We start from the raw sequence: 25,304 nt of genomic DNA on the forward strand, positions 1-25,304 counted from the left end.
TTGGGAATGGAGAAATGCTGTCTCCTTGTGGCCATTTCCCACAACAGCAGCTTTCAACCCACTGCTAAAGGTCACTAAATATTCACCAACTTGCAATTCTGTAAATGACACCTGCCCTCCAAATAAATCCCGGGATCAAAAATGGAGCAAAAATTTCAAAAGAGGGCAACCTTCCAAGAAGACAATTTCAAGAGCTATGTGGTACTCACAGCTATTCCTTTAAAGAGGAAAGAAAAGGTGTGGGAAAATGATATATTTTAGGAATTTTTAAAGACATGCAAACCCAAATTACAAAACCCTATCAGCTCACAGCAGTCAGAATGGCCATCAGCAAAAATGTTTCAAAAAATAAATGCTGAAGGGACTGTGGAGGAATGCGTACACTCGGCCCTAAGGGGGACGTGGTAAGAGCCACTAATGAAAACACAATGGAAGTGCCTTGAAAAGGTAAACACTGAGCTACCCGTCAATCAGTCATACCCACTGCTGGGCCTATCCCCTGAGAAAATGAGAATCAAAACGTCACAGGCTGGCAATCCTGCACTCCAGCCATATTGACCATAGCCAACATTTGGAAGCAATGAAAATGTCCATCAACAGAGGAACGCACCAAGAAGAACTCTTCCATGTACACAATGTAATATTGCTCCAATAATAAATATAAGGTAAATTTAAAAGACAAACATAAGTAAGGAGACATCAGCATTTGTGGGTTTCTTCAGGCACAATCCACTCTAATTTATAACCGAGGAACACCACTGGCCGGAAGGCCTGTTGCCCTAGTACCAGCATGGGGAACGTAGAAAGACCGCCACCCTCTGGCCGTTACCTGCAAACGCAGGTTTAAGCCTGTGCTAATGGTCACCGCAAAATGTCTTCAGGGAGGTAATGGCCAAAAAATTTTAAAATTATGACATACATACTTTAAGAAAACACTTTGAAGAACTAAGCGGTACTCACAGCCTGAAAAATGAAAAGGACCTGCCTTAAAGCTCAGTTTTAATGGATCATGAGACACATGCAAATTCAGCCACAAAGACGTATCAGCTCACACCAGTCAGAATAACCATCAGTAAAAAACCACAAAGAATAAATGCTGAAGGTGCTGTGGAGAAATGCAAACCCTCCACTTTAAGTGGGATGTAACCTGGAGAGAGCCACTCATGAGAGCAGAGTGGAGGTGCCGTTAAAAGGTAAACATTGAGCTACCGTACGATCCAGAGGCTTATTCCTGGACCTATAACCTAAGAAGACAGAATTGGAAAGAAAGAGGCAGGCAAATCTGCATTGCACAGTATTACCATAGCCAAGATATGGAAGTCACCAAAAAGTCCACCGACAGATGGGTGGACAAAGAAGAACTGCTACATGTACAGATGGATTATGAGCTAGCGATAAAATGAAGCAATGCCATTTGCAGCACCATAGATGACTCTAGAAGTAATCACGCAACTTGGAGTAAGTGAGAAAACGAAAGACACATATCCTATCATACCACATAGAGGTGTTACCTAAAAATTGATACAAACGAAGATACTTCCACAGAGAAAGGCAATCACAGATTCAGTACAAAAACTTAAGGTTCACCAAATGGAAAGGTGTGAGGATTGGGTACATTACCATATTGAGGTGAACAGAGATATACAAACACACGTGAAATATATAATCACCAAAGACCTACAGAATACCAAGAGAAGACTACTCAACATTGTGTCATAACCTACACGGGAAAAGATTCCAAAGAAGAATAGATATATGTATATGTGTGAAGGAACCACATCTTGCACACCTAGACCAAACAAACCATTGTAATCGAATTTGCTGTGATAAAGAATAAAAATTTTGTTAAAAATACAAACAAGAAGGAATGACACATACACTTAAAGGGCTTTTTCCCGGCACATTCCATTGTACTTTACAACCTAGAACACGACTTCCATTAAGGCTCTGTTGCCCTAGTGACCAGATTTGGTAAAGGAGAAATGCTGCCCCCTTGTGGCCGTTTCCCGCAAGAGCAGCTTTAAACCCACAGCTACTGGTCACTTAAAATTCACAAGGGCTCAGGGCTGTAAAGGACACCTGCCGTCAAAAATTGTGCTCAGGTGGGGAATGGACAAAAGAAATTCAAAACAGGCGAATGTTTCAAGAAGATAGTATGCAGAGGTAAGTATTCCTCACTCTCTTTAAACAAAAAAACAGGAAAATGGGTAAAAGCTCAACCTCAGGAATTATTAGACTCATGCAATCTAATCAACCAAAAGGTTTCAACTCACACCTGTCAACTGACCGTCAGCAAAAAGTCTACCAACAATAAATGCTGACGGGGTTGTAGAGAACTGTGTAACCTCTAGGTGCTGGTGAGATGTAAAGTGGTTAACAGCCAGTAAGGAGTACCAAAAGGAACTGCGTTGAAAAGTGAAAATTGAGGTACCACTCAATGCAACAGGCACACCACTGGGCCTCTCACCTGAGAAGACCAGCATCGAAAAGACACAGGCTGCAAAGGCTGCACTGCAGCCTTATTCAAAATAGCCAAGATGGGAAGCAACCAAAATGTCCATCAACAGGTGAATGGATAAAGAAGAAGGAGTCCATGTACACAATGGAATATTAGCCATGGAAAACAATGAAACACTGCTCTTTGAGGCACCAGAGATGAGCCTGGAGATAATCACAAAACATGAGGTAAGTCGGAAAGCAAAAGACCTATATCCTATGATATCCCTTAGAGGCGTTATCTAATCACTGACACAAATGAACATATTTCCACAGAGAAAGACACTCACAGACTTAGAAAACCAACTATGCTCATCTAAAAGGAAAGGTGGGGGGAATGGATAAATGAGATTAGTGTTACTATACATATCCAAATACATATTATATACATATTTCAAAACGACCGACCATATAGCAAGGGAGGTCTACAGAACACTCTGTAATATTTTACATGGGAAGAGGATCTGTAGAGTAGACATATATAATGTACAAATGAACCAGATTGTGTACCCCTAGGACAAACAGTATTCTAGTCCTTACCCCGATTAAAAAAATTAACAAAAACAAGAAGTAATGAGACCTAAACTTATGGGGGTTTCTCCTGGCACATTCCATTCTAATTTACAACCTAGGAACACGACTTCCAGAAAGGCTCTGCTGCCCTAGTACTCAGATTTGGGAATGGAGAAATGCTGTCTCCTTGTGGCCATTTCCCACAACAGCAGCTTTCAACCCACTGCTAAAGGTCACTAAATATTCACCAACTTGCAATTCTGTAAATGACACCTGCCCTCCAAATAAATCCCGGGATCAAAAATGGAGCAAAAATTTCAAAAGAGGGCAACCTTCCAAGAAGACAATTTCAAGAGCTATGTGGTACTCACAGCTATTCCTTTAAAGAGGAAAGAAAAGGTGTGGGAAAATGATATATTTTAGGAATTTTTAAAGACATGCAAACCCAAATTACAAAACCCTATCAGCTCACAGCAGTCAGAATGGCCATCAGCAAAAATGTTTCAAAAAATAAATGCTGAAGGGACTGTGGAGGAATGCGTACACTCGGCCCTAAGGGGGACGTGGTAAGAGCCACTAATGAAAACACAATGGAAGTGCCTTGAAAAGGTAAACACTGAGCTACCCGTCAATCAGTCATACCCACTGCTGGGCCTATCCCCTGAGAAAATGAGAATCAAAACGTCACAGGCTGGCAATCCTGCACTCCAGCCATATTGACCATAGCCAACATTTGGAAGCAATGAAAATGTCCATCAACAGAGGAACGCACCAAGAAGAACTCTTCCATGTACACAATGTAATATTGCTCCAATAATAAATATAAGGTAAATTTAAAAGACAAACATAAGTAAGGAGACATCAGCATTTGTGGGTTTCTTCAGGCACATTCCACTCTAATTTATAACCGAGGAACACCACTGGCCGGAAGGCCTGTTGCCCTAGTACCAGCATGGGGAACGTAGAAAGACCGCCACCCTCTGGCCGTTACCTGCAAACGCAGGTTTAAGCCTGTGCTAATGGTCACCGCAAAATGTCTTCAGGGAGGTAATGGCCAAAAAATTTTAAAATTATGACATACATACTTTAAGAAAACACTTTGAAGAACTAAGCGGTACTCACAGCCTGAAAAATGAAAAGGACCTGCCTTAAAGCTCAGTTTTAATGGATCATGAGACACATGCAAATTCAGCCACAAAGACGTATCAGCTCACACCAGTCAGAATAACCATCAGTAAAAAACCACAAAGAATAAATGCTGAAGGTGCTGTGGAGAAATGCAAACCCTCCACTTTAAGTGGGATGTAACCTGGAGAGAGCCACTCATGAGAGCAGAGTGGAGGTGCCGTTAAAAGGTAAACATTGAGCTACCGTACGATCCAGAGGCTTATTCCTGGACCTATAACCTAAGAAGACAGAATTGGAAAGAAAGAGGCAGGCAAATCTGCATTGCACAGTATTACCATAGCCAAGATATGGAAGTCACCAAAAAGTCCACCGACAGATGGGTGGACAAAGAAGAACTGCTACATGTACAGATGGATTATGAGCTAGCGATAAAATGAAGCAATGCCATTTGCAGCACCATAGATGACTCTAGAAGTAATCACGCAACTTGGAATAAGTGAGAAAACGAAAGACACATATCCTATCATACCACATAGAGGTGTTACCTAAAAATTGATACAAACGAAGATACTTCCACAGAGAAAGGCAATCACAGATTCAGTACAAAAACTTAAGGTTCACCAAATGGAAACGTGTGAGGATTGGGTACATTACCATATTGAGGTGAACAGAGATATACAAACACACGTGAAATATATAATCACCAAAGACCTACAGAATACCAAGAGAAGACTACTCAACATTGTGTCATAACCTACACGGGAAGAGATTCCAAAGAAGAATAGATATATGTATATGTGTGAAGGAACCACGTCTTGCACACCTAGACCAAACAAACCATTGTAATCGAATTTGCTGTGATAAAGAATAAAAATTTTGTTAAAAATACAAACAAGAAGGAATGACACATACACTTAAAGGGCTTTTTCCCGGCACATTCCATTGTACTTTACAACCTAGAACACGACTTCCATTAAGGCTCTGTTGCCCTAGTGACCAGATTTGGTAAAGGAGAAATGCTGCCCCCTTGTGGCCGTTTCCCGCAAGAGCAGCTTTAAACCCACAGCTACTGGTCACTTAAAATTCACAAGGGCTCAGGGCTGTAAAGGACACCTGCCATCAAAAATTGTGCTCAGGTGGGGAATGGACAAAAGAAATTCAAAACAGGCGAATGTTTCAAGAAGATAGTATGCAGAGGTAAGTATTCCTCACTCTCTTTAAACAAAAAAACAGGAAAATGGGTAAAAGCTCAACCTCAGGAATTATTAGACTCATGCAATCTAATCAACCAAAAGGTTTCAACTCACACCTGTCGACTGACCGTCAGCAAAAAGTCTACCAACAATAAATGCTGATGGGGTTGTAGAGAACTGTGTAACCTCTAGGTGCTGGTGAGATGTAAAGTGGTTAACAGCCAGTAAGGAGTACAGAAAGGAACTGCGTTGAAAAGTGAAAATTGAGGTACCACTCAATGCAACAGGCACACCCCTGGGCCACTCACCTGAGAAGACCAGGATCGAAAAGACACAGGCTGCAAAGGCTGCACTGCAGCCTTATTCAAAATAGCCAAGATGGGAAGCAACCAAAATGTCCATCAACAGGTGAATGGATAAAGAAGAAGGAGTCCATGTACACAGTGGAATATTAGCCATGGAAAACAATGAAACACTGCTCTTTGAGGCACCAGAGATGAGCCTGGAGATAATCACAAAACATGAGGTAAGTCGGAAAGCAAAAGACCTATATCCTATGATATCCCTTAGAGGCGTTATCTAATCACTGACACAAATGAACATATTTCCACAGAGAAAGACACTCACAGACTTAGAAAACCAACTATGCTCATCTAAAAGGAAAGGTGGGGGGAATGGATAAATGAGATTAGTGTTACTATACATATCCAAATACATATTATATACATATTTCAAAACGACCGACCATATAGCAAGGGAGGTCTACAGAACACTCTGTAATATTTTACATGGGAAGAGGATCTGTAGAGTAGACATATATAATGTACAAATGAACCAGATTGTGTACCCCTAGGACAAACAATATTCTAGTCCTTACCCCGATTAAAAAAATTAACAAAAACAAGAAGTAATGAGACCTAAACTTATGGGGGTTTCTCCTGGCACATTCCATTCTAGTTTACAACCTAGGAACACGACTTCCAGAAAGGCTCTGCTGCCCTAGTACTCAGATTTGGGAATGGAGAAATGCTGCCTCCTTGTGGCCATTTCCCACAACAGCAGCTTTCAACCCACTGCTAAAGGTCACTAAATATTCACCAACTTGCCATTCTGTAAATGACACCTGCCCTCCAAATAAATCCTGGGATCAAAAATGGAGCAAAAATTTCAAAAGAGGGCAACCTTCCAAGAAGACAATTTCAAGAGCTATGTGGTACTCACAGCTTTTCCTTTAAAGAAGAGGAAAGAAAAAGGTGTGGGAAAATGATATATTTTAGGAATTTTTAAAGACATGCAAACCCAAATTACAAAAACCTATCAGCTCACAGCAGTCAGAATGGCCATCAGCAAAAATGTTTCAAAAAATAAATGCTGAAGGGACTGTGGAGGAATGCGTACACTCGGCCCTAAGGGGGACGTGGTAAGAGCCACTAATGAAAACACAATGGAAGTGCCTTGAAAAGGTAAACACTGAGCTACCCGTCAATCAGTCATACCCACTGCTGGGCCTATCCCCTGAGAAAATGAGAATCAAAACGTCACAGGCTGGCAATCCTGCACTCCAGCCATATTGACCATAGCCAACATTTGGAAGCAATGAAAATGTCCATCAACAGAGGAACGCACCAAGAAGAACTCTTCCATGTACACAATGTAATATTGCTCCAATAATAAATATAAGGTAAATTTAAAAGACAAACATAAGTAAGGAGACATCAGCATTTGTGGGTTTCTTCAGGCACATTCCACTCTAATTTATAACCGAGGAACACCACTGGCCGGAAGGCCTGTTGCCCTAGTACCAGCATGGGGAACGTAGAAAGACCGCCACCCTCTGGCCGTTACCTGCAAACGCAGGTTTAAGCCTGTGCTAATGGTCACCGCAAAATGTCTTCAGGGAGGTAATGGCCAAAAAATTTTAAAATTATGACATACATACTTTAAGAAAACACTTTGAAGAACTAAGCGGTACTCACAGCCTGAAAAATGAAAAGGACCTGCCTTAAAGCTCAGTTTTAATGGATCATGAGACACATGCAAATTCAGCCACAAAGACGTATCAGCTCACACCAGTCAGAATAACCATCAGTAAAAAACCACAAAGAATAAATGCTGAAGGTGCTGTGGAGAAATGCAAACCCTCCACTTTAAGTGGGATGTAACCTGGAGAGAGCCACTCATGAGAGCAGAGTGGAGGTGCCGTTAAAAGGTAAACATTGAGCTACCGTACGATCCAGAGGCTTATTCCTGGACCTATAACCTAAGAAGACAGAATTGGAAAGAAAGAGGCAGGCAAATCTGCATTGCACAGTATTACCATAGCCAAGATATGGAAGTCACCAAAAAGTCCACCGACAGATGGGTGGACAAAGAAGAACTGCTACATGTACAGATGGATTATGAGCTAGCGATAAAATGAAGCAATGCCATTTGCAGCACCATAGATGACTCTAGAAGTAATCACGCAACTTGGAATAAGTGAGAAAACGAAAGACACATATCCTATCATACCACATAGAGGTGTTACCTAAAAATTGATACAAACGAAGATACTTCCACAGAGAAAGGCAATCACAGATTCAGTACAAAAACTTAAGGTTCACCAAATGGAAACGTGTGAGGATTGGGTACATTACCATATTGAGGTGAACAGAGATATACAAACACACGTGAAATATATAATCACCAAAGACCTACAGAATACCAAGAGAAGACTACTCAACATTGTGTCATAACCTACACGGGAAGAGATTCCAAAGAAGAATAGATATATGTATATGTGTGAAGGAACCACGTCTTGCACACCTAGACCAAACAAACCATTGTAATCGAATTTGCTGTGATAAAGAATAAAAATTTTGTTAAAAATACAAACAAGAAGGAATGACACATACACTTAAAGGGCTTTTTCCCGGCACATTCCATTGTAATTTACAACCTAGAACACGACTTCCATTAAGGCTCTGTTGCCCTAGTGACCAGATTTGGTAAAGGAGAAATGCTGCCCCCTTGTGGCCGTTTCCCGCAAGAGCAGCTTTAAACCCACAGCTACTGGTCACTTAAAATTCACAAGGGCTCAGGGCTGTAAAGGACACCTGCCATCAAAAATTGTGCTCAGGTGGGGAATGGACAAAAGAAATTCAAAACAGGCGAATGTTTCAAGAAGATAGTATGCAGAGGTAAGTATTCCTCACTCTCTTTAAACAAAAAAACAGGAAAATGGGTAAAAGCTCAACCTCAGGAATTACTAGACTCATGCAATCTAATCAACCAAAAGGTTTCAACTCACACCTGTCGACTGACCGTCAGCAAAAAGTCTACCAACAATAAATGCTGACGGGGTTGTAGAGAACTGTGTAACCTCTAGGTGCTGGTGGGAAGGAAAGTGGTTAACAGCCAATAATGACTACCGAAAGGAACTGCGTTGAAAAGTGAAAACTGAGGTACCATTCAATCCAGCAGGCACACCACTGGGCCTCTCACCTGAGAAGACCAGGATCGAAAAGACACAGGCTGCAAAGGCTGCACTGCAGCCTTATTCAAAATAGCCAAGATGGGAAGCAACCAAAATGTCCATCAACAGGTGAATGGATAAAGAAGAAGGAGTCCATGTACACAATGGAATATTAGCCATGGAAAACAATGAAACACTGCTCTTTGAGGCACCAGAGATGAGCCTGGAGATAATCACAAAACATGAGGTAAGTCGGAAAGCAAAAGACCTATATCCTATGATATCCCTTAGAGGCGTTATCTAATCACTGACACAAATGAACATATTTCCACAGAGAAAGACACTCACAGACTTAGAAAACCAACTATGCTCATCTAAAAGGAAAGGTGGGGGGAATGGATAAATGAGATTAGTGTTACTATACATATCCAAATACATATTATATACATATTTCAAAACGACCGACCATATAGCAAGGGAGGTCTACAGAACACTCTGTAATATTTTACATGGGAAGAGGATCTGTAGAGTAGACATATATAATGTACATTTGAACCAGATTGTGTACCCCTAGGACAAACAATATTCTAGTCCTTACCCCGATTAAAAAAATTAACAAAAACAAGAAGTAATGAGACCTAAACTTATGGGGGTTTCTCCTGGCACATTCCACTCTAATTTACAACCTAGGAACACGACTTCCAGAAAGGCTCTGCTGCCCTAGTACTCAGATTTGGGAATGGAGAAATGCTGCCTCCTTGTGGCCATTTCCCACAACAGCAGCTTTCAACCCACTGCTAAAGGTCACTAAATATTCACCAACTTGCCATTCTGTAAATGACACCTGCCCTCCAAATAAATCCTGGGATCAAAAATGGAGCAAAAATTTCAAAAGAGGGCAACCTTCCAAGAAGACAATTTCAAGAGCTATGTGGTACTCACAGCTTTTCCTTTAAAGAAGAGGAAAGAAAAAGGTGTGGGAAAATGATATATTTTAGGAATTTTTAAAGACATGCAAACCCAAATTACAAAAACCTATCAGCTCACAGCAGTCAGAATGGCCATCAGCAAAAATGTTTCAAAAAATAAATGCTGAAGGGACTGTGGAGGAATGCGTACACTCGGCCCTAAGGGGGACGTGGTAAGAGCCACTAATGAAAACACAATGGAAGTGCCTTGAAAAGGTAAACACTGAGCTACCCGTCAATCAGTCATACCCACTGCTGGGCCTATCCCCTGAGAAAATGAGAATCAAAACGTCACAGGCTGGCAATCCTGCACTCCAGCCATATTGACCATAGCCAACATTTGGAAGCAATGAAAATGTCCATCAACAGAGGAACGCACCAAGAAGAACTCTTCCATGTACACAATGTAATATTGCTCCAATAATAAATATAAGGTAAATTTAAAAGGCAAACATAAGTAAGGAGACATCAGCATTTGTGGGTTTCTTCAGGCACAATCCACTCTAATTTATAACCGAGGAACACCACTGGCCGGAAGGCCTGTTGCCCTAGTACCAGCATGGGGAACGTAGAAAGACTGCCACCCTCTGGCCGTTACCTGCAAACGCAGGTTTAAGCCTGTGCTAATGGTCACCGCAAAATGTCTTCAGGGAGGTAATGGCCAAAAAATTTTAAAATTATGACATACATACTTTAAGAAAACACTTTGAAGAACTAAGCTGTACTAACAGCCTGAAAAATGAAAAGGACCTGCCTTAAAGCTCAGTTTTAATGGATCATGAGACACATGCAAATTCAGCCACAAAGACGTATCAGCTCACACCAGTCAGAATAACCATCAGTAAAAAACCACAAAGAATAAATGCTGAAGGTGCTGTGGAGAAATGCAAACCCTCCACTTTAAGTGGGATGTAACCTGGAGAGAGCCACTCATGAGAGCAGAGTGGAGGTGCCGTTAAAAGGTAAACATTGAGCTACCGTACGATCCAGAGGCTTATTCCTGGACCTATAACCTAAGAAGACAGAATTGGAAAGAAAGAGGCAGGCAAATCTGCATTGCACAGTATTACCATAGCCAAGATATGGAAGTCACCAAAAAGTCCACCGACAGATGGGTGGACAAAGAAGATCTGCTACATGTACAGATGGATTATGAGCTAGCGATAAAATGAAAGAATGCCATTTGCAGCACCATAGATGACTCTAGAAGTAATCACGCAACTTGGAGTAAGTGAGAAAGCGAAAGACACATATCCTATCATACCACATAGAGGTGTTACCTAAAAATTGATACAAACGAAGATACTTCCACAGAGAAAGGCAATCACAGATTCAGTACAAAAACTTAAGGTTCACCAAATGGAAAGGTGTGAGGATTGGGTACATTACCATATTGAGGTGAACAGAGATATACAAACACACGTGAAATATATAATCACCAAAGACCTACAGAATACCAAGAGAAGACTACTCAACATTGTGTCATAACCTACACGGGAAAAGATTCCAAAGAAGAATAGATATATGTATATGTGTGAAGGAACCACATCTTGCACACCTAGACCAAACAAACCATTGTAATCGAATTTGCTGTGATAAAGAATAAAAATTTTGTTAAAAATACAAACAAGAAGGAATGACACATACACTTAAAGGGCTTTTTCCCGGCACATTCCATTGTACTTTACAACCTAGAACACGACTTCCATTAAGGCTCTGTTGCCCTAGTGACCAGATTTGGTAAAGGAGAAATGCTGCCCCCTTGTGGCCGTTTCCCGCAAGAGCAGCTTTAAACCCACAGCTACTGGTCACTTAAAATTCACAAGGGCTCAGGGCTGTAAAGGACACCTGCCGTCAAAAATTGTGCTCAGGTGGGGAATGGACAAAAGAAATTCAAAACAGGCGAATGTTTCAAGAAGATAGTATGCAGAGGTAAGTATTCCTCACTCTCTTTAAACAAAAAAACAGGAAAATGGGTAAAAGCTCAACCTCAGGAATTATTAGACTCATGCAATCTAATCAACCAAAAGGTTTCAACTCACACCTGTCGACTGACCGTCAGCAAAAAGTCTACCAACAATAAATGCTGACGGGGTTGTAGAGAACTGTGTAACCTCTAGGTGCTGGTGAGATGTAAAGTGGTTAACAGCCAGTAAGGAGTACCAAAAGGAACTGCGTTGAAAAGTGAAAATTGAGGTACCACTCAATGCAACAGGCACACCACTGGGCCTCTCACCTGAGAAGACCAGGATCGAAAAGACACAGGCTGCAAAGGCTGCACTGCAGCCTTATTCAAAATAGCCAAGATGGGAAGCAACCAAAATGTCCATCAACAGGTGAATGGATAAAGAAGAAGGAGTCCATGTACACAATGGAATATTAGCCATGGAAAACAATGAAACACTGCTCTTTGAGGCACCAGAGATGAGCCTGGAGATAATCACAAAACATGAGGTAAGTCGGAAAGCAAAAGACCTATATCCTATGATATCCCTTAGAGGCGTTATCTAATCACTGACACAAATGAACATATTTCCACAGAGAAAGACACTCACAGACTTAGAAAACCAACTATGCTCATCTAAAAGGAAAGGTGGGGGGAATGGATAAATGAGATTAGTGTTACTATACATATCCAAATACATATTATATACATATTTCAAAACGACCGACCATATAGCAAGGGAGGTCTACAGAACACTCTGTAATATTTTACATGGGAAGAGGATCTGTAGAGTAGACATATATAATGTACAAATGAACCAGATTGTGTACCCCTAGGACAAACAATATTCTAGTCCTTACCCCGATTAAAAAAATTAACAAAAACAAGAAGTAATGAGACCTAAACTTATGGGGGTTTCTCCTGGCACATTCCATTCTAATTTACAACCTAGGAACACGACTTCCAGAAAGGCTCTGCTGCCCTAGTACTCAGATTTGGGAATGGAGAAATGCTGCCTCCTTGTGGCCATTTCCCACAACAGCAGCTTTCAACCCACTGCTAAAGGTCACTAAATATTCACCAACTTGCAATTCTGTAAATGACACCTGCCCTCCAAATAAATCCTGGGATCAAAAATGGAGCAAAAATTTCAAAAGAGGGCAACCTTCCAAGAAGACAATTTCAAGAGCTATGTGGTACTCACAGCTTTTCCTTTAAAGAAGAGGAAAGAAAAAGGTGTGGGAAAATGATATATTTTAGGAATTTTTAAAGACATGCAAACCCAAATTACAAAACCCTATCAGCTCACAGCAGTCAGAATGGCCATCAGCAAAAATGTTTCAAAAAATAAATGCTGAAGGGACTGTGGAGGAATGCGTACACTCGGCCCTAAGGGGGACGTGGTAAGAGCCACTAATGAAAACACAATGGAAGTGCCTTGAAAAGGTAAACACTGAGCTACCCGTCAATCAGTCATACCCACTGCTGGGCCTATCCCCTGAGAAAATGAGAATCAAAACGTCACAGGCTGGCAACCCTGCACTCCAGCCATATTGACCATAGCCAACATTTGAAAGCAATGAAAATGTCCATCAACAGAGGAACGCACCAAGAAGAACTGTTCCATGTACACAATGTAATATTGCTCCAATAATAAATATAAGGTAAATTTAAAAGACAAACATAAGTAAGGAGACATCAGCATTTGTGGGTTTCTTCAGGCACATTCCACTCTAATTTATAACCGAGGAACACCACTGGCCGGAAGGCCTGTTGCCCTAGTACCAGCATGGGGAACGTAGAAAGACTGCCACCCTCTGGCCGTTACCTGCAAACGCAGGTTTAAGCCTGTGCTAATGGTCACCGCAAAATGTCTTCAGGGAGGTAATGGCCAAAAAATTTTAAAATTATGACATACATACTTTAAGAAAACACTTTGAAGAACTAAGCGGTACTCACAGCCTGAAAAATGAAAAGGACCTGCCTTAAAGCTCAGTTTTAATGGATCATGAGACACATGCAAATTCAGCCACAAAGACGTATCAGCTCACACCAGTCAGAATAACCATCAGTAAAAAACCACAAAGAATAAATCCTGAAGGTGCTGTGAAGAAATGCAAACCCTCCACTTTAAGTGGGATGTAACCTGGAGAGAGCCACTCATGAGAGCAGAGTGGAGGTGCCGTTAAAAGGTAAACATTGAGTTACCGTACGATCCAGAGGCTTATTCCTGGACCTATAACCTAAGAAGACAGAATTGGAAAGAAAGAGGCAGGCAAATCTGCATTGCACAGTATTACCATAGCCAAGATATGGAAGTCACCAAAAAGTCCACCGACAGATGGGTGGACAAAGAAGAACTGCTACATGTACAGATGGATTATGAGCTAGCGATAAAATGAAGCAATGCCATTTGCAGCACCATAGATGACTCTAGAAGTAATCACGCAACTTGGAGTAAGTGAGAAAACGAAAGACACATATCCTATCATACCACATAGAGGTGTTACCTAAAAATTGATACAAACGAAGATACTTCCACAGAGAAAGGCAATCACAGATTCAGTACAAAAACTTAAGGTTCACCAAATGGAAAGGTGTGAGGATTGGGTACATTACCATATTGAGGTGAACAGAGATATACAAACACACGTGAAATATATAATCACCAAAGACCTACAGAATACCAAGAGAAGACTACTCAACATTGTGTCATAACCTACACGGGAAAAGATTCCAAAGAAGAATAGATATATGTATATGTGTGAAGGAACCACATCTTGCACACCTAGACCAAACAAACCATTGTAATCGAATTTGCTGTGATAAAGAATAAAAATTTTGTTAAAAATACAAACAAGAAGGAATGACACATACACTTAAAGGGCTTTTTCCCGGCACATTCCATTGTACTTTACAACCTAGAACACGACTTCCATTAAGGCTCTGTTGCCCTAGTGACCAGATTTGGTAAAGGAGAAATGCTGCCCCCTTGTGGCCGTTTCCCGCAAGAGCAGCTTTAAACCCACAGCTACTGGTTACTTAAATTCACAAGGGCTCAGGGCTGTAAAGGACACCTGCCGTCAAAAATTGTGCTCAGGTGGGGAATGGACAAAAGAAATTCAAAACAGGCGAATGTTTCAAGAAGATAGTATGCAGAGGTAAGTATTCCTCACTCTCTTTAAACAAAAAAACAGGAAAATGTGTAAAAGCTCAACCTCAGGAATTATTAGACTCATGCAATCTAATCAACCAAAAGGTTTCAACTCACACCTGTCGACTGACCGTCAGCAAAAAGTCTACCAACAATAAATGCTGACGGGGTTGTAGAGAACTGTGTAACCTCTAGGTGCTGGTGAGATGTAAAGTGGTTAACAGCCAGTAAGGAGTACCAAAAGGAACTGCGTTGAAAAGTGAAAATTGAGGTACCACTCAATGCAACAGGCACACCACTGGGCCTCTCACCTGAGAAGACCAGGATCGAAAAGACACAGGCTGCAAAGGCTGCACTGCAGCCTTATTCAAAATAGCCAAGATGGGAAGCAACCAAAATGTCCATCAACAGGTGAATGGATAAAGAAGAAGGAGTCCATGTACACAATGGAATATTAGCCATGGAAAACAATGAAACACTGCTCTTTGAGGCACCAGAGATGAGCCTGGAGATAATCACAAAACATGAGGTAAGTCGGAAAGTAAAAGACCTATATCCTATGATATCCCTTAGAGGCGTTATCTAATCACTGACACAAATGAACATATTTCCACAGAGAAAGACACTCACAGACTTAGAAAACCAACTATGCTCATCTAAAAGGAAAGGTGGGGGGAATGGATAAATGAGATTAGTGTTACTATACATATCCAAATACATATTATATACATATTTCAAAACGACCGACCATATAGCAAGGGAGGTCTACAGAACACTCTGTAATATTTTACATGGGAAGAGGATCTGTAGAGTAGACATATATAATGTACAATTGAACCAGATTGTGTACCCCTAGGACAAACAATATTCTAGTCCTTACCCCGATTAAAAAAATTAACAAAAACAAGAAGTAATGAGACCTAAACTTATGGGGGTTTCTCCTGGCACATTCCATTCTAATTTACAACCTAGGAACACGACTTCCAGAAAGGCTCTGCTGCCCTAGTACTCAGATTTGGGAATGGAGAAATGCTGCCTCCTTGTGGCCATTTCCCACAACAGCAGCTTTCAACCCACTGCTAAAGGTCACTAAATATTCACCAACTTGCCATTCTGTAAATGACACCTGCCCTCCAAATAAATCCTGGGATCAAAAATGGAGCAAAAATTTCAAAAGAGGGCAACCTTCCAAGAAGACAATTTCAAGAGCTATGTGGTACTCACAGCTTTTCCTTTAAAGAGGAAAGAAAAGGTGTGGGAAAATGATATATTTTAGGAATTTTTAAAGACATGCAAACCCAAATTACAAAACCCTATCAGCTCACAGCAGTCAGAATGGCCATCAGCAAAAATGTTTCAAAAAATAAATGCTGAAGGGACTGTGGAGGAATGCGTACACTCGGCCCTAAGGGGGACGTGGTAAGAGCCACTAATGAAAACACAATGGAAGTGCCTTGAAAAGGTAAACACTGAGCTACCCGTCAATCAGTCATACCCACTGCTGGGCCTATCCCCTGAGAAAATGAGAATCAAAACGTCACAGGCTGGCAATCCTGCACTCCAGCCATATTGACCATAGCCAACATTTGGAAGCAATGAAAATGTCCATCAACAGAGGAACGCACCAAGAAGAACTGTTCCATGTACACAATGTAATATTGCTCCAATAATAAATATAAGGTAAATTTAAAAGACAAACATAAGTAAGGAGACATCAGCATTTGTGGGTTTCTTCAGGCACAATCCACTCTAATTTATAACCGAGGAACACCACTGGCCGGAAGGCCTGTTGCCCTAGTACCAGCATGGGGAACGTAGAAAGACCGCCACCCTCTGGCCGTTACCTGCAAACGCAGGTTTAAGCCTGTGCTAATGGTCACCGCAAAATGTCTTCAGGGAGGTAATGGCCAAAAAATTTTAAAATTATGACATACATACTTTAAGAAAACACTTTGAAGAACTAAGCGGTACTCACAGCCTGAAAAATGAAAAGGACCTGCCTTAAAGCTCAGTTTTAATGGATCATGAGACACATGCAAATTCAGCCACAAAGACGTATCAGCTCACACCAGTCAGAATAACCATCAGTAAAAAACCACAAAGAATAAATGCTGAAGGTGCTGTGGAGAAATGCAAACCCTCCACTTTAAGTGGGATGTAACCTGGAGAGAGCCACTCATGAGAGCAGAGTGGAGGTGCCGTTAAAAGGTAAACATTGAGCTACCGTACGATCCAGAGGCTTATTCCTGGACCTATAACCTAAGAAGACAGAATTGGAAAGAAAGAGGCAGGCAAATCTGCATTGCACAGTATTACCATAGCCAAGATATGGAAGTCACCAAAAAGTCCACCGACAGATGGGTGGACAAAGAAGAACTGCTACATGTACAGATGGATTATGAGCTAGCGATAAAATGAAGCAATGCCATTTGCAGCACCATAGATGACTCTAGAAGTAATCACGCAACTTGGAGTAAGTGAGAAAACGAAAGACACATATCCTATCATACCACATAGAGGTGTTACCTAAAAATTGATACAAACGAAGATACTTCCACAGAGAAAGGCAATCACAGATTCAGTACAAAAACTTAAGGTTCACCAAATGGAAAGGTGTGAGGATTGGGTACATTACCATATTGAGGTGAACAGAGATATACAAACACACGTGAAATATATAATCACCAAAGACCTACAGAATACCAAGAGAAGACTACTCAACATTGTGTCATAACCTACACGGGAAAAGATTCCAAAGAAGAATAGATATATGTATATGTGTGAAGGAACCACATCTTGCACACCTAGACCAAACAAACCATTGTAATCGAATTTGCTGTGATAAAGAATAAAAATTTTGTTAAAAATACAAACAAGAAGGAATGACACATACACTTAAAGGGCTTTTTCCCGGCACATTCCATTGTACTTTACAACCTAGAACACGACTTCCATTAAGGCTCTGTTGCCCTAGTGACCAGATTTGGTAAAGGAGAAATGCTGCCCCCTTGTGGCCGTTTCCCGCAAGAGCAGCTTTAAACCCACAGCTACTGGTCACTTAAAATTCACAAGGGCTCAGGGCTGTAAAGGACACCTGCCGTCAAAAATTGTGCTCAGGTGGGGAATGGACAAAAGAAATTCAAAACAGGCGAATGTTTCAAGAAGATAGTATGCAGAGGTAAGTATTCCTCACTCTCTTTAAACAAAAAAACAGGAAAATGGGTAAAAGCTCAACCTCAGGAATTATTAGACTCATGCAATCTAATCAACCAAAAGGTTTCAACTCACACCTGTCAACTGACCGTCAGCAAAAAGTCTACCAACAATAAATGCTGACGGGGTTGTAGAGAACTGTGTAACCTCTAGGTGCTGGTGAGATGTAAAGTGGTTAACAGCCAGTAAGGAGTACCAAAAGGAACTGCGTTGAAAAGTGAAAATTGAGGTACCACTCAATGCAACAGGCACACCACTGGGCCTCTCACCTGAGAAGACCAGGATCGAAAAGACACAGGCTGCAAAGGCTGCACTGCAGCCTTATTCAAAATAGCCAAGATGGGAAGCAACCAAAATGTCCATCAACAGGTGAATGGATAAAGAAGAAGGAGTCCATGTACACAATGGAATATTAGCCATGGAAAACAATGAAACACTGCTCTTTGAGGCACCAGAGATGAGCCTGGAGATAATCACAAAACATGAGGTAAGTCGGAAAGCAAAAGACCTATATCCTATGATATCCCTTAGAGGCGTTATCTAATCACTGACACAAATGAACATATTTCCACAGAGAAAGACACTCACAGACTTAGAAAACCAACTATGCTCATCTAAAAGGAAAGGTGGGGGGAATGGATAAATGAGATTAGTGTTACTATACATATCCAAATACATATTATATACATATTTCAAAACGACCGACCATATAGCAAGGGAGGTCTACAGAACACTCTGTAATATTTTACATGGGAAGAGGATCTGTAGAGTAGACATATATAATGTACAAATGAACCAGATTGTGTACCCCTAGGACAAACAGTATTCTAGTCCTTACCCCGATTAAAAAAATTAACAAAAACAAGAAGTAATGAGACCTAAACTTATGGGGGTTTCTCCTGGCACATTCCATTCTAATTTACAACCTAGGAACACGACTTCCAGAAAGACTCTGCTGCCCTAGTACTCAAATTTGGGAATGGAGAAATGCTGTCTCCTTGTGGCCATTTCCCACAACAGCAGCTTTCAACCCACTGCTAAAGGTCACTAAATATTCACCAACTTGCAATTCTGTAAATGACACCTGCCCTCCAAATAAATCCCGGGATCAAAAATGGAGCAAAAATTTCAAAAGAGGGCAACCTTCCAAGAAGACAATTTCAAGAGCTATGTGGTACTCACAGCTATTCCTTTAAAGAGGAAAGAAAAGGTGTGGGAAAATGATATATTTTAGGAATTTTTAAAGACATGCAAACCCAAATTACAAAACCCTATCAGCTCACAGCAGTCAGAATGGCCATCAGCAAAAATGTTTCAAAAAATAAATGCTGAAGGGACTGTGGAGGAATGCGTACACTCGGCCCTAAGGGGGACGTGGTAAGAGCCACTAATGAAAACACAATGGAAGTGCCTTGAAAAGGTAAACACTGAGCTACCCGTCAATCAGTCATACCCACTGCTGGGCCTATCCCCTGAGAAAATGAGAATCAAAACGTCACAGGCTGGCAATCCTGCACTCCAGCCATATTGACCATAGCCAACATTTGGAAGCAATGAAAATGTCCATCAACAGAGGAACGCACCAAGAAGAACTCTTCCATGTACACAATGTAATATTGCTCCAATAATAAATATAAGGTAAATTTAAAAGACAAACATAAGTAAGGAGACATCAGCATTTGTGGGTTTCTTCAGGCACATTCCACTCTAATTTATAACCGAGGAACACCACTGGCCGGAAGGCCTGTTGCCCTAGTACCAGCATGGGGAACGTAGAAAGACCGCCACCCTCTGGCCGTTACCTGCAAACGCAGGTTTAAGCCTGTGCTAATGGTCACCGCAAAATGTCTTCAGGGAGGTAATGGCCAAAAAATTTTAAAATTATGACATACATACTTTAAGAAAACACTTTGAAGAACTAAGCGGTACTCACAGCCTGAAAAATGAAAAGGACCTGCCTTAAAGCTCAGTTTTAATGGATCATGAGACACATGCAAATTCAGCCACAAAGACGTATCAGCTCACACCAGTCAGAATAACCATCAGTAAAAACCACAAAGAATAAATGCTGAAGGTGCTGTGGAGAAATGCAAACCCTCCACTTTAAGTGGGATGTAACCTGGAGAGAGCCACTCATGAGAGCAGAGTGGAGGTGCCGTTAAAAGGTAAACATTGAGCTACCGTACGATCCAGAGGCTTATTCCTGGACCTATAACCTAAGAAGACAGAATTGGAAAGAAAGAGGCAGGCAAATCTGCATTGCACAGTATTACCATAGCCAAGATATGGAAGTCACCAAAAAGTCCACCGACAGATGGGTGGACAAAGAAGAACTGCTACATGTACAGATGGATTATGAGCTAGCGATAAAATGAAGCAATGCCATTTGCAGCACCATAGATGACTCTAGAAGTAATCACGCAACTTGGAGTAAGTGAGAAAACGAAAGACACATATCCTATCATACCACAAAGAGGTGTTACCTAAAAATTGATACAAACGAAGATACTTCCACAGAGAAAGGCAATCACAGATTCAGTACAAAAACTTAAGGTTCACCAAATGGAAAGGTGTGAGGATTGGGTACATTACCATATTGAGGTGAACAGAGATATACAAACACACGTGAAATATATAATCACCAAAGACCTACAGAATACCAAGAGAAGACTACTCAACATTGTGTCATAACCTACACGGGAAAAGATTCCAAAGAAGAATAGATATATGTATATGTGTGAAGGAACCACGTCTTGCACACCTAGACCAAACAAACCATTGTAATCGAATTTGCTGTGATAAAGAATAAAAATTTTGTTAAAAATACAAACAAGAAGGAATGACACATAAACTTAAAGGGCTTTTTCCCGGCACATTCCATTGTAACTTACAACCTAGAACACGACTTCCATTAAGGCTCTGTTGCCCTAGTGACCAGATTTGGTAAAGTAGAAATGCTGCCCCCTTGTGGCCGTTTCCCGCAAGAGCAGCTTTAAACCCACAGCTACTGGTCACTTAAAATTCACAAGGGCTCAGGGCTGTAAAGGACACCTGCCGTCAAAAATTGTGCTCAGGTGGGGAATGGACAAAAGAAATTCAAAACAGGCGAATGTTTCAAGAAGATAGTGTGCAGAGGTAAGTATTCCTCACTCTCTTTAAACAAAAAAACAGGAAAATGGGTAAAAGCTCAACCTCAGGAATTATTAGACTCATGCAATCTAATCAACCAAAAGGTTTCAACTCACACCTGTCCACTGACCGTCAGCAAAAAGTCTACCAACAATAAATGCTGACGGGGTTGTAGAGAACTGTGTAACCTCTAGGTGCTGGTGAGATGTAAAGTGGTTAACAGCCAGTAAGGAGTACCAAAAGTAACTGCGTTAAAAAGTGAAAATTGAGGTACCACTCAATGCAACAGGCACACCACTGGGCCTCTCACCTGAGAAGACCAGGATCGAAAAGACACAGGCTGCAAAGGCTGCACTGCAGCCTTATTCAAAATAGCCAAGATGGGAAGCAACCAAAATGTCAATCAACAGGTGAATGGATAAAGAAGAAGGAGTCCATGTACACAATGGAATATTAGCCATGGAAAACAATGAAACACTGCTCTTTGAGGCACCAGAGATGAGCCTGGAGATAATCACAAAACATGAGGTAAGTCGGAAAGCAAAAGACCTATATCCTATGATATCCCTTAGAGGCGTTATCTAATCACTGACACAAATGAACATATTTCCACAGAGAAAGACACTCACAGACTTAGAAAACCAACTATGCTCATCTAAAAGGAAAGGTGGGGGGAATGGATAAATGAGATTAGTGTTACTATACATATCCAAATACATATTATATACATATTTCAAAACGACCGACCATATAGCAAGGGAGGTCTACAGAACACTCTGTAATATTTTACATGGGAAGAGGATCTGTAGAGTAGACATATATAATGTACAATTGAACCAGATTGTGTACCCCTAGGACAAACAATATTCTAGTCCTTACCCCGATTAAAAAAATTAACAAAAACAAGAAGTAATGAGACCTAAACTTATGGGGGTTTCTCCTGGCACATTCCATTCTAATTTACAACCTAGGAACACGACTTCCAGAAAGGCTCTGCTGCCCTAGTACTCAGATTTGGGAATGGAGAAATGCTGCCTCCTTGTGGCCATTTCCCACAACAGCAGCTTTCAACCCACTGCTAAAGGTCACTAAATATTCACCAACTTGCCATTCTGTAAATGACACCTGCCCTCCAAATAAATCCTGGGATCAAAAATGGAGCAAAAATTTCAAAAGAGGGCAACCTTCCAAGAAGACAATTTCAAGAGCTATGTGGTACTCACAGCTTTTCCTTTAAAGAAGAGGAAAGAAAAAGGTGTGGGAAAATGATATATTTTAGGAATTTTTAAAGACATGCAAACCCAAATTACAAAACCCTATCAGCTCACAGCAGTCAGAATGGCCATCAGCAAAAATGTTTCAAAAAATAAATGCTGAAGGGACTGTGGAGGAATGCGTACACTCGGCCCTAAGGGGGACGTGGTAAGAGCCACTAATGAAAACACAATGGAAGTGCCTTGAAAAGGTAAACACTGAGCTACCCGTCAATCAGTCATACCCGCTGCTGGGCCTATCCCCTGAGAAAATGAGAATCAAAACGTCACAGGCTGGCAATCCTGCACTCCAGCCATATTGACCATAGCCAACATTTGGAAGCAATGAAAATGTCCATCAACAGAGGAACGCACCAAGAAGAACTGTTCCATGTACACAATGTAATATTGCTCCAATAATAAATATAAGGTAAATTTAAAAGACAAACATAAGTAAGGAGACATCAGCATTTGTGGGTTTCTTCAGGCACATTCCACTCTAATTTATAACCGAGGAACACCACTGGCCGGAAGGCCTGTTGCCCTAGTACCAGCATGGGGAACGTAGAAAGACCGCCACCCTCTGGCCGTTACCTGCAAACGCAGGTTTAAGCCTGTGCTAATGGTCACCGCAAAATGTCTTCAGGGAGGTAATGGCCAAAAAATTTTAAAATTATGACATACATACTTTAAGAAAACACTTTGAAGAACTAAGCGGTACTCACAGCCTGAAAAATGAAAAGGACCTGCCTTAAAGCTCAGTTTTAATGGATCATGAGACACATGCAAATTCAGCCACAAAGACGTATCAGCTCACACCAGTCAGAATAACCATCAGTAAAAAACCACAAAGAATAAATGCTGAAGGTGCTGTGGAGAAATGCAAACCCTCCACTTTAAGTGGGATGTAACCTGGAGAGAGCCACTCATGAGAGCAGAGTGGAGGTGCCGTTAAAAGGTAAACATTGAGCTACCGTACGATCCAGAGGCTTATTCCTGGACCTATAACCTAAGAAGACAGAATTGGAAAGAAAGAGGCAGGCAAATCTGCATTGCACAGTATTACCATAGCCAAGATATGGAAGTCACCAAAAAGTCCACGGACAGATGGGTGGACAAAGAAGAACTGCTACATGTACAGATGGATTATGAGCTAGCGATAAAATGAAGCAATGCCATTTGCAGCACCATAGATGACTCTAGAAGTAATCACGCAACTTGGAGTAAGTGAGAAAACGAAAGACCCATATCCTATCATACCACATAGAGGTGTTACCTAAAAATTGATACAAACGAAGATACTTCCACAGAGAAAGGCAATCACAGATTCAGTACAAAAACTTAAGGTTCACCAAATGGAAAGGTGTGAGGATTGGGTACATTACCATATTGAGGTGAACAGAGATATACAAACACACGTGAAATATATAATCACCAAAGACCTACAGAATACCAAGAGAAGACTACTCAACATTGTGTCATAACCTACACGGGAAAAGATTCCAAAGAAGAATAGATATATGTATATGTGTGAAGGAACCACGTCTTGCACACCTAGACCAAACAAACCATTGTAATCGAATTTGCTGTGATAAAGAATAAAAATTTTGTTAAAAATACAAACAAGAAGGAATGACACATACACTTAAAGGGCTTTTTCCCGGCACATTCCATTGTAATTTACAACCTAGAACACGACTTCCATTAAGGCTCTGTTGCCCTAGTGACCAGATTTGGTAAAGGAGAAATGCTGCCCCCTTGTGGCCGTTTCCCGCAAGAGCAGCTTTAAACCCACAGCTACTGGTCACTTAAAATTCACAAGGGCTCAGGGCTGTAAAGGACACCTGCCGTCAAAAATTGTGCTCAGGTGGGGAATGGACAAAAGAAATTCAAAACAGGCGAATGTTTCAAGAAGATAGTATGCAGAGGTAAGTATTCCTCACTCTCTTTAAACAAAAAAACAGGAAAATGGGTAAAAGCTCAACCTCAGGAATGATTAGACTCATGCAATCTAATCAACCAAAAGGTTTCATCTCACACCTGTCGACTGACCGTCAGCAAAAAGTCTACCAACAATAAATGCTGACGGGGTTGCAGAGAACTGTGTAACCTCTAGGTGCTGGTGGGATGGAAAGTGGTTAACAGCCAATAATGACTACTGAAAGGAAATGCGTTGAAAAGTGAAAACTGAGGTACCATTCAATCCAGCAGGCACACCACTGGGCCTCTCACCTGAGAAGACCAGGATCGAAAAGACACAGGCTGCAAATGCTGCACTGCAGCCTTATTCAAAATAGCCAAGATGGGAAGCAACCAAAATGTCCATCAACAGGTGAATGGATAAAGAAGAAGGAGTCCATGTACACAATGGAATATTAGCCATGGAAAACAATGAAACACTGTTCTTTGAGGCACCAGAGATGAGCCTGGAGATAATCACAAAACATGAGGTAAGTCGGAAAGCAAAAGACCTATATCCTATGATATCCCTTAGAGGCGTTATCTAATCACTGACACAAATGAACATATTTCCACAGAGAAAGACACTCACAGACTTAGAAAACCAACTATGCTCATCTAAAAGGAAAGGTGGGGGGAATGGATAAATGAGATTAGTGTTACTATACATATCCAAATACATATTATATACATATTTCAAAACGACCGACCATATAGCAAGGGAGGTCTACAGAACACTCTGTAATATTTTACATGGGAAGAGGATCTGTAGAGTAGACATATATAATGTACAAATGAACCAGATTGTGTACCCCTAGGACAAACAATATTCTAGTCATTACCCCGATTAAAAAAATTAACAAAAACAAGAAGTAATGAGACCTAAACTTATGGGGGTT

This window comes from Eschrichtius robustus, chromosome 5 (genome assembly GCF_028021215.1).
Source record: "Eschrichtius robustus isolate mEscRob2 chromosome 5, mEscRob2.pri, whole genome shotgun sequence".
In the NCBI taxonomy this organism is placed as follows: Eukaryota; Metazoa; Chordata; class Mammalia; order Artiodactyla; family Eschrichtiidae; genus Eschrichtius; species Eschrichtius robustus.